Genomic DNA, 12,247 nt, shown 5'->3' with positions numbered 1-12,247 from the left:
CCCAGAGTTTAATTAGTCTCAGATTACAGAGAAGCAACTGAGATCAGAAGATGAAGTAACTTGTCAAGGTCCTACGAAAACAAGTAGTAGTGTGAGAGACGTTTACTGCTCACTGAGTGTCCACGCCCCCCTGTGCTTTTTAGATCTCTGCTCTTGCAGTTAAGTGAGGTTATGGGACTAGTGCTGGACAAAGGGATCTGACAGAAGTTCATGTGTGTCACTTCCAGACAGAAGTAGTTAAGATCCACAAAACCTGGAGACTATCTTTTGAAACGGTGGCATCACCAAATACAGGTCCTTTGGATTGCTGAGTGACCCAAGAGTTCAGTTGCTCAAACTCCCTAAGAATTTTCTTAAGGAGCAAGTAAGTTTTACACCAAGTTTCAAGTATTGTATGACTTAATCCTCATATCGTGTCGAATGTATGGTATCACTCAATCCTCACGTCACCAGTGGAAGGCAAGAACTAACATGACAAGACGTTTGCTTTCCTTCCCAAGGTCACATCATTACATGTTTCCAAAGCTGTTGTGTTAGCCTGGATCCTCTGGCTCTAAGGTCTTTACTCTCAACAGTCTGCAAATTAATGAGATGTGGGAATTCCCAGGAGCTAGTTACATCCATGTAGCATCACTGTTTAGTTTTATTTGAACTGTCGCTTGAACTTTCAGCACCTGCATCCCCCTTTTCCTACCTGTATCTGCCTTTTCTCTCTAACTCAGCACTGGGCAGGTACTGACATCAGCTTCTCTTTCCACACTCAGCTTCATCTGGGAGACAAATTTATTTGGAGCATAATAAAGTATTCAAGAAAACTGAGAGTATTTTGATCAATAGGGCACCTGGCCTAGAGGATAACCAACCCTGAAGTTACTTGACAACACCTCAAGTCTGTCTACTGTCCATCTTGACAGATCATACTGAAAAAGACTTCAAATAAAAAAAAAATAAAATCAAAGTATTAATGAGAATTAACAAATGATGTGATTCTGTTTCTTTCTTTACAGACAGCCTCCTGCGATAGTTTGATATGTCTATAATTTACCTGGGAATCCTAGGGAGAAAATCTCAGGGTGGTCTCAAACATAATTAATGAACGCACTGGTCAGTGATTTTTTGACTTGCCCTGATCAGCTTTCTTTTCCATTTCCACATTGGTTATTCTAAACAAGTGCCGTTCTCTCAGGACCCATCCAGACCCTATTCTAGCAGCCAACACTGATGCAGCTGTCTTCTATATGATTGGCTTGCTGTGAGGTGCTGGGAATACAAAGATGAAAATACATTTTCTGATTTCAAAGAGTTTATATCCTATCGGGGATGTACATTTAAGTCAGCACGCCCCCTTGAAGCTGGGAGTGAGGGGCTGAAGGAATTCCTACAGAAGGCTTTATGTAGATAAACAGAAGAGCTGAATACTAACATGCAAATCGTAAAGGTTTACAGCATAGGTTGCATTGAGCCACATGTTTTGGAAAGGGTGATGGGCTAGTGAGTTAGAGAAAAAAAACATTTTCCAGCTAAAATTATTTTAAAATAAAGAGCACCGAAGGACATTTAGGGAAATTTCTCAGTTTTATATCTAACTACTAACTCTTTCATACATCAAGTTCTATCTCAGTTAATATACAACTGTGGCTGATCGTTATCTTTTCCATTTGTGTATTGCAGTGATCCCTATTGGTTGGACTTTGTGTGTTTACTGTCTAAAAGTTGGATGACCATTCTTTCTGCTCCGTTAAAGAGATTCTCACAGGGAAAAAGGGGTGGTGTAAAATGAAAACTTTCAATTTAGAGCATTAGTTGCTAAATGCTGTAGTATTTCATATCAACTGTTCCAACACTAATGCTCTGAAAGAACCAAGAACTTAATAAACTTACTAAGTCAGATTCTTACTGACAGTAACTGAAGATTTTTATTTCTGGACCAAGGAATAATGAAACTTGTTTTAACCAATAATGTACAGACCTGTGGACTCATATGTCCTACCCTTTGACCTAGTTTGCAATCATTAAATTAATTATTTTTGTAAATATCATAATCACAAATTAATTTCAATCATTAATTAATCATTAATTACCATTATCTCCATGAACTATTCTCCCTTTCCTTTCTAACACTTCAGTTTGAACTTTGACTTTGACTTTTTCCCCTCAGAAAATTACCCAGTGCAATTGTTTTCTACTATGTATAGTTTGCCTGGCAATAAACTTAACTTCTGAAATTTTTCTGTGCATGTGTTCACTTGGGAAGAGTAGTGGAGAGGATTAAATGACTTCGAGACCCAGACCAAAGGGAAGCAATGGTTGAAGAGAGCCCACCGATGTGCCAGGTTCAGTGCTACGGGCTTTACAATGATTTCCTCATTCAACTTTAAACTGCTCTAACAGTGCATATTATTTTACCAATTCTCACTAATGAGGAAGCTGAAGATCAGGGAGGAATAAGGACTTTGCCCACAGTCACATGGTGAACAAGAGTTCTTTTGTTTTTGAGGAAGATTAGCCCTGAGCTAACTACTGCCAATCCTCCCCTTTTTGCTGAGGAAGACTGGCCCAGAGCTAACATCCATGCTCATCTGCCTCTACTTTATATGTGGGATGCCTACCACAGCATGGCTTTTGCCAAGTGCTGCCATGTCCGCACCCAGGATCCAAACCAGCGAGCCCCGGGCCGCTGAGGGGTGCAGCGTGCACACTTAACTGCTATGCCACCCGGCCGGCCCCATGAATTCACGCTTGACCAGCACGGGCCATCTGTAATCGGTAGGAGCCAGACACAGAGGCCATTCATGGCCTTCATGCTCTCATAGGCTCTCTCCCACCCCACACCCCTGTGCTGCTCAGCCAAACTATCCCTCCAGCTCCAAAGGAAAAAGAAAAAGAAAAGATTGAAAAGAATGGAACTACTTCAATGAGATCCATATTCCCCTACACAAATAATTAAAACACTACAGCTACTGACACAAGTCTGTACAGCAAAAATGGAAGCGAAACAAAAGTAGTAATCATTTATAAAGGGTATCAATAAGTCCTGCACTGAGATTAGATCGTGAACAGGGAGTCAATTTATGATGCAAAGGAGGAAGCTAAAAGGACGGTCTTCTAAGCAGAGGGGTATGTATGAGCACAAGCCCATAGGCATGACAGTCTGGTTTGACTGGGGGGCTTGAAGTATTTTGATGACTAGACTGTGAAAGGCAGAGGGGATTCTGTGAAATACAAGCTGAAGACTTTGTCAGATGGATCATTAGCTAATTGGTGATTGACATTGCTTCTTCCTAATGTATGCATTAGAAATTATAATGTATGTTATAAACTCCCTTCTCAGACCAGCTTATCTGCATCCCACAAGTCTTGATATGTATGTGTTTTCATTATCATTCAATCCAAAGTATTTTCTAATTACTATAGTGAAGTTTTTGGACTATAAGTTATTTCTTAGTATGTTTATTACTTTCAAACCGCTGATTTTCTAATTACCATGTTGTTATTAACTTCTAGCTTGATTTCACTGCAGTCAGAGAATATTCTCTACATGGTTCCCATCATTTTAAATTTGATAATAATTGTTTTATGGCCAAGAATATTTTCTAATCTTTCATGTGTACTTGAAAAGAATGTGTATTATGACATCATTTGCTACTGGGTTCAATGTGTAAATTAAATTATTTTTATTAATTGCATTGTTGAAATCCTCTCATTAATTTTCGTCTGTTTTTTCTATCAGCCACTGAAAATAAATGAGTTAAAATCTTCCACTATGGGTCCTTAACTTTCGAAAAATCCTCAAATCTCCCCATAAAAACCCACAGAGAAACTTGGATGATAAAACCAAAAATCTATGGACAGCATAAGATGAAGGAAAATATGAGCCAGAATATAAAGTCTGTGCACAAACCTCCCAGTACGAGTGGCAGGAACAACCCACCAAGCCCTCGGAGGCCTGTGCGGCGGGAGCGCCTGTGCAGGAGGAAACAGAGGGAAGCAAGGGAGCCCACGACAGGCCCAGAGCTTACCAGCACGTGTTCACCACGCACCTTGGGAACAAATCTGGAAAGCAGGTGACACTGGCAGGGATCTGTGCATCCTGTTAGTAGGTGAGTACAAGCCATCTGCAGTTAGAGCTGAAGGGGCCGGGAGAGCTGGCCGGACCACCCCTCAACGTTAAGCAGCCCAAGCCTCTTCCAGGACAGACCTCCACAGTGAGGAGGAACCACAGGGAACAGAGCAGGACTGGGGAAAGACAGTGTGGATTCAATGACAAAATGGAATATTTCACAAGAATGACAGAAAAGGGAGCTGGAGAGTCACAGAGTCAGAAAATATATAAAATCACACCCCCCCTTTGAAAAGTCAAGATGACCAATTTCATGTAGAAATGAGCATCAGAAAATGACTAGAGCTAAATATCACTCAGATTTAACATAAGAGCAAGCAGAACAACGTCCCTCTGGGCAATGAAAGCGAAGCAGAAAATCTCCCCTAAAAGCAGAGGAAAACCATATCCTCATATTTTTAAATTGCCTAAAGTTAGTTAGACACTGATCATCAATGCTAATGAGCAACATAATCCAAAATTATAAAAACTCAAAAATTAATTACTAACACCCAAAAAATATTTCAGGAAACAAAACAACATCTCAACAATGAAGACTAGACCAGAATGGACACAAAGAAGAACAAAGAATACAGAAAATGTCATAGCAGAAATGTAGCCTGAAAATTAAGAAAAAGTTTAAAATAAAAAGGAATTTAATGGCCACATACGATATGATGGCATTTATATGATTTTCCAGGAAAGGTGAACTCACAGAGATAGAAAATAAATGAGTAGGTTTCGGGAACCAGTGGCTGCAGGAAGAAATGTCTGGGGATGCAGCTGTCTATGCCTCCTCCTTGGAGGAATCTACAGGAGGACATGCATTTGTCAGAACACACAGGCTTGTACAGCAAATATAGTGAACTGAATAGTGTGGAAATGTAAAAAAGTGAATGTGAAGAAGAGATTGGGAACAAGAGTAAAATGATTTTTTTTTTTTTTTTTTTGGTGAGGAAGATTGGCCCTTAGCTAACATCTGCACCAATCTTTCTCTTATTTTTTTGTATGTGGGATGCCACCAGAGCATGGCTTGATGAGCCATGGGTAGGTCCATGCACGGGATCTGAACCCGCAAACCCCGGGCTGCCAAGTGGAGCATGTGAATCTAACCACTAGGCAACTGGGCTGGCCCCTAAAATGATTTTCAAAACCAACAAATAATTAACTCAGGGAGAGAACAACCAACCCCGATATGACGAAGTTTCCCACTCAAGAAAAACCCAAGCAAGAGAAGGGAACAACTCCTAAAAACTGTAATTCAAGAAGACGTCTTCAAAATTAAAAATACATACATTTGAAATTAGATATCGATAAGGTAAATGACATACCTGGGAAAAATCAAATCAGAATAGCCAACACTGAGACATAGTTTAGTAAAAATTATTAGACTTTAAAGAAAAAAAAATAAGAATCTTTCGCACATAAAGAAAAAAAATCAAATAACTTACGGGGGAAAAAACCAAAGGTCTTCAGATATTTTACAGTAATTTTTAGGCCAAAAGGAAAAAATATATATATCTCTCAATGATTTTTTATCCAGCCAAAATTAATTTCAAGTATAAAGGCTGAAGAAAAATGACCATCACTATCCAAGAACGCCAGAAATATCATCCTCACTAGTTCTTCCTTTGGAAGTCAACGTGAAAGCATCAGACAGCACTGAAGAAGCATCAAACAGACACATTGCTGGGGAGACAACAAAACAAAACTGGTGATGAGCGTTAAGTATGTATTTACACGTGGAACTATGAGGGCTATGAGAGAGTATAGCATGGGAGGTGTACGTGCTCTGAAAATACAGCCAGAGCACAACTATTTTAAAAAGTAGCAATGAGCATACTCATTGCCAGATGTTTATTCCTAAATACTGTTATCCAAATCCTTGAAGAAATGGCTTATTCTTGGACTAGGGCAGGATAAATACAAGATGAGCATGGAGCATCTTGCAGTGCCAGAAATAAGGAAGTGCTCAAAATGAAAAGGATAGGGATGTGTCAAAGGGACACAAGCTGCCAATGACCAAAGCTAGAGCAATTTGAGTGCCAAAATAAATAACATAGTACTGGTTTATAACCCCAGATACAAAACAAACATATGTGAGTCCCCACTGATACAAGTAAATGATTGAATAAATAAACAAGTGGGGAGGAAGAGACAAGTCTTCCTCACAGAAGGATTCCAAATAATTTATGTAGGTCTTGCCAACAAGAGGTAGAGTTTAATTCTCCCTGCTTCCTGAGTGTATTTGGACTTAATGACTTGCTTCCAATGAATAGAGTATGGAAAGATGGAGGAAAAAGTAACTTTACAGCGGAGACATCCGACCCAAACCATGCTGGCCAAATGAATAAGGTTAACATCATAAGCTGAGTTATGTTGACAGCATTGTATCCTCTGATATGATGACATGAGAAGGACATTTCACCTCTGTGATCTTCCTTCCAAAGGACCGTAATCCAGGCTGCTTATGAGAAAACAGAAGACAAATCCAAAGTGAGGGACATTGTACAAACTATTTAACCAGTACTCCTCAAAACTGTCAAGGTCATGAAAAACAAAGATTGAGAAACTATCACAGAGCAGAGGAGAGCGAACTGACATGACAATTACACACAATATGGTATCCTGGATTAGATCCTGCAATAGAAAAAGGACATTACTTGAAAAAGCAGTGAAGTCTGAATAAAGTCTGGAGTTTAGTTAATAGTAATATACTGATATTGACTTCTTAGTTTTGATAAACATATCACAGTTATGTAAGATGTTAACAATCGGGGAAAATGGGTGAGAGGTGTACAGGATTTCTCTGTGCTATCTCTGCAACTTTTCTGAGAATCTAAAATTATTTCAAAATAGAAAGCTTATTTTTAAAAATGGGAAGCAAATAGGAAGAAAACCTACAAAAAATTTTAAACTGTTTTCAATAACCACATTGCTGGTGGTAGGATGTTAGTCTGGAAACGATTTTTGTGTAATGTGGGATAAAGCAGATGAACGATATATATATGAAACGATATATATATATGTATTTAATATAGTTATTTATATTTAATATAGTTTATTTTATTTATACAATGTAATTATAATTCTGTCATCTCCCACGTACATGAGAACCAGGAATCTCGCTGTGACAAAAAGGAGACAGAGGTGTCAAGTGGAAATGTTCATAAACACCCTGCAGTCCTGGCTTTGAATTGGAAATAGTATGAACTCACGAGGTATTTTATCCAAGGAATAAACAGTAATAGTGGCAATATGCATCACTTCCTGTTCACAATTTCAACTGAAAATGTTTCAGCGATTCATTATTTATGATAATCTTTTCTCTCATTTGGCAATTTAGCCTTTATTGTGTTAACAAATTTTCACTTATTATTTTTCTTAGATTTATATCAATTAGGACCAGTTATTAACTTTATCATGCCTTTTTCAAGTCTTTTGCGCTTTTGGTCCTTCTGGGTTAATTTTTTGATATAATAAATTACATTGATACATATTCTCGTGCTCAGTCACTATGGCAGCCTGAAGAAAGCGTGCTTGGTCAAATTACACACTTCTGTTGATACACTGCTGGATTGCTTCCTAAAAGGAACAGGGAGACTTGAATTGCTTTTCTATCACTTGGAATAATTTTAATAACATTGAAATTAACTAGTTTTAGATAAAACTCACCCTACTATGAATCCATCTGGCCCTGATGTCTTCTCTAGCGATGTACGATTGGTTGATTTTCCAATTTGTTTCCAACTTTACAAATTGAGGGAGGGTTATTTTTTAACCTGTTTATATCTTACTCATGCCCTCTTAAGTTTTTAACTACTTTGCCCTCATTAGCATGTAGCAGTCACTTCTAATTATTTTAACATTTCCTATGTCTTTTTTCATTCCTAATGGTGCATTTTCTTTATTTTATGAACCTAGGAGGGGGGTTTATTTGTCTTATTGGTCAAGAAAAATTATCATCTTTGACTTGTTTATCCCTCATTTGTTTTTCACAAATGGTAAAGTATAACCCATATTTTAATCTTAGGGAAACATTCTAAAGGATATTCACTTCTGTGTATATCCAAAATACTATATATGTACACACAGACACATTTATATCCAAATATATAAACATTTGTAACATTACTATGACACCAGCAATTTGGTTAAATATTTCCCTTTAGTCTCTATGGAAATATTTTACATATCTTATGATAAAATTAACACCAAAATAGTCACACTAATGGAAGAAGGTGGAATGATAAATAGCCTCAAAGGTGATGAAATACAAAATCCTATACACTTGACCCTGTCATGCGCACTGTACCTTGTGACAACTAATAGGAAAGACAACATAGGTCAACCAAAGCCTTTTTGCAGTGCCGCAGCAGCTCAGAACTTGAGTCTGAAGACTGACTTATCGGCGCACAACTGCAAGAAGGTTAGTGAACACAACATGTTTTGAGATGAAGCAAAAAGCACAGTTATACAATTGAAAGCAAATTTTCTCATTGAGTTTACATAAAAGTTGAAGTGATGTCACACTGAGAGCAGTTAACCTGAATGCTTTTGAAGCATAAACAGACTTGCAGGGAGCATAACGATGCCCTCCTGACAACTGTCATGCTAGGTACAAAGACCCAAGCCTGGGCAGCCTCCCCACCAGCACGCAGGCATCAGAGCACTGCAAGGACAGGGCTGCCCCCGGGGATGGTGCAGGAAAGTGGTTTTCGATGCAAGTGGATTGAATTAATGATGAAATCATGAATGGAAATAACGATGAAATAATGATTTCAATGATGATATTTGTATAGTTGTATTTTTCATGCTTCATATGTATATACACATATATGTCAATATACAGATCTCCCTCAACTTGGTATCAGACCTGAAGTGAGTTCGCTCACCCATCCTGCAGCAAGCCAATCTCTGACACTGGATGTAGTGGAAGAAAGTAGGAATTTTATTGCAAAGAGCTGAGCAAGGAGAAAAGGCAGCATCCTGAACTCACTGAAGAGCCACAAGCAAGGGTTTTTATTTGGGGATTTAAGTAGGGGATGGGGAGCATGCGGCCTTGGGGGCTGGAGTTCTGAGTCCTCCGGACAGGTGAGACTGCCTGCTCCATGTGTTGCATGCGGTAGATTTTCAGTCTTTGACGTCTAAAGTTCACAATTGGTCATTTTAGCTTCTGAAGGTTGCTACGAGATGCTTAGTCAGGTAGGGGGCTGTTAGAAAGTTCCTCTCTATCAGCCGTCCTCCTGCTGTTCTGCAGGGTAAGCTCAGAAACTTGGGTTATTTTGTTTCCCACATTAACCTTGTGGGCACAAGGCACAGTTTTACCCTAATGCAGGGAAATTTTCACTCCTTCATCCTCAGTTTCAGACTTACCTGGGGTTAGTCCTGATAAAGGTGCTCAGAACACTTATATGAGCCTACAGTCGGGCAAAATCATCTAACACAAGCCTGTTTTATAAGGAAGTGTTAATGGCTCCTGTAATTTACTCAATACTACACTGAAAGGGAAAAACAGAATGGGTTGTGTGGGACAGAAGGATTTTAAGTGTATCAGCTGTTTAAGCCTGTGATTGTGTGGCGGACTGGGAGCTGCGGCTTGCTGCCCTGCCCAGCATGGGGAGAGAGGATCCTATCACATACTGCGCACCCAGGAAGAAGTCACAATTCAAACTGTGACGGATGGTTTCTACTGAAAGCTATCGCTTTCGCACCATCGTTAAGTCAAAAAATAGTAAGTAAGTCAGGACCATCTGCCTAAATTTTACATTTGAATTAAAGTGACATGAGAAAATTTGCATATCGCAAGGTGGACCCAGCCTCCTCCTTGATTTGGGTACTCTTGCACAGGTTCCTGCTGCTTGACTTCAGTGAACACAACACATGGGATGGAAAAAAGGAGAGAGAGCTTCCCGCTAGAGATGGTGTCAAACAAACATGTACCCAGTTAATCTTCCTATGAGCTGGTTGGTGATGGCTTCCAGAGACAAGGCCTGGAGCACCCTTCTGCAGAAGTCTCCTGTCCATAGTGTCATTAGTCGCTCACCAAGGCACGTGCTAGAAGAAATTGTCCTGGTCACTGATATCAATGAGAGACTTTTTGAAAGAACCTCTAGAGAGTTCTGTGAAAAAACTAAAAACTGCTGGTTCATGTAATCCAAATGGAACAAAGTTCTGGATTGGTCAGAGCTAGATTAAAAAGGAGCTGCGGTGTCTAAAAGGCAAAGGATCACCTTCATGCTGTGAGCGTACAACAGAGTGGCTGCAGCCTCCCTTAGCCTGAATCAGACATGACAGGACAATGGCAGTATGTCTTATCAATGAGGTGATACATCACGGATACTTTGGAGTAAATGGCAGGGTAGGATGTGACCTACATTGTATTCAACTGGAAGCTCAATTCTTGCTGACAACCTGTTCCCCAAAGAGAAGGAGGACTGAGGAGAGTTGATCGGATTCTTCTTGTCAGACCATCATCATTGGCAAGAGCCCTTTTTCAATAGACAGAGATTATCAGAGATCATAGATGCTGGCCCTGATATCAGTTCCCCTACATTAAACCCAGCATATATGGGGTTAAAACCAAAGCACTCTTTCCCTGCTTACTCCCTGGCTCCCTGGCCCCAGAATGCACTATCCGCCATGGAGACAGACAGCCAAGGATAAGCACCCAGATTCCATATCATCCCCTCCCTCCCCGTAAGCAGTGTCCCATGGCTGAACACAGGCTGGTGGAAAAGCTCCAACCAGCAAGGCCAGTGATCCTCCTCATCCATAAGCAGCCACACTCCTCACAAACCTTTAAAACCCCTCACCTCCTCTCTTTCGGGGGGATGAGATGAAACAAGTCTCACTCTTGTCTCTCGGCTGATGTCACCCAAAATAAAAACTCTTTCCTTGCCATAGGGCTGGTGTTCCAGTTTTTACTTGGCCCCTCTTGTGTGGTGGGTAAAAACCTATGTTTGTAGCTGGTAACAATTACTTTTAAGAAATTGGAATATATCATGCTTGCTATGGGTTGACTTGTGTCCCCCATAAAAGATCAATTGGAGTCCTAGCCCCAAGTACCTCAGACTCTGACCTCTTTTGGAGATGGGGTCTTTATAGAAGCAGTCAAGTTAAAAAGAGGTTATTAGAGTGGGCCCTAATCCAATATGATTTGTGTTCTTATAAAAAGGAGAAAATTTGGATAGGGCGAACACTGTGTGACAATTGGAGTTGAGCTGCCACAAACCAAGGACTACCAGAGGCTAGGAGAGAAGCCTGGAATAGACACATCACCTGACCCTTCAAAGGGAGAATGACCTGGGACCGTCTTGATTTCACATCTTCACAGCCTCCAGAACCGTGAGACAATAAATTCCTGTTGTTTAAGCCACTCAATTTGCGGTGCTTTCTTATGGCAGTCGTAGCAAATTAATACAGTGCTGGAATGGATATTTGAGGAGGAGAAAACCTAGAAATTTCCTTTAGTGTTGGACACTGTTGACATACTTTGGAAATTGTTACTTGCTTACACCTTGGATATGTGTTTTGGAAATCTACACTTTATATGTTTCCGGGAGGCACAGGGAAGATTATCAATAAAAATAACAGATAACCTGCAGAGTTTGGATAGATGAAATCAGGAAATTCTTGTATATAACTTCCCCAGATGTTACAAAAGTAGATTACAGAGCTAGATCAACAAGATTTGGTCTAAGACACAAACCACAACGCAAACCCTTTTCCTGGTACCCAGAGAATATTCATCCCGATTCTCAAGTTCCATGTCACTATTTCTTTTGGGGAGAGATAAGAAATGTGGAAACACATCAATGTCTGGATAACACAGCTAGAAAAGATAACGAAAAGCTTGGAAATTTTATCGGTCATGATATGGGATGTAATCAGGTCTTCCCCACTGCCAATAACTGATGACCTTTGCTTGGATGTTTCCAAACTTAATGGCTTGACCATAATATTCAAATGAGTATTGAATCAAAAAGATTCAGTATCATGAACAAAACATTTTCATAACTCAAAAAATATATTTTAAAAGACTTTAAAGGAAATTAAATCAGAACTATGAAAATATAATTTGTTATGGTATCAAATTTCTGTATCAGTTTTGCAAGCCTCACTGGGGAAACATAGCTGATTCCAGTG

General features: G+C 39.6%; 1 pseudogene; it reads left to right on the top strand.

The window, feature by feature from the left end:
• Positions 1-9,884: 9,884 nt before the first annotated feature.
• Positions 9,885-10,509, top strand: LOC100056642 (polypeptide N-acetylgalactosaminyltransferase 1-like; annotated as a pseudogene).
• The last annotated feature ends 1,738 nt before the right edge of the window (positions 10,510-12,247 follow it).

The sequence above is a fragment of the Equus caballus genome, chromosome 16 (assembly GCF_041296265.1).
Source record: "Equus caballus isolate H_3958 breed thoroughbred chromosome 16, TB-T2T, whole genome shotgun sequence".
NCBI classification, from domain to species: Eukaryota; Metazoa; Chordata; class Mammalia; order Perissodactyla; family Equidae; genus Equus; species Equus caballus.
Note: the sequence above shows the minus strand (reverse complement) of the source record. Positions and strands in the feature narration are given on the sequence as shown.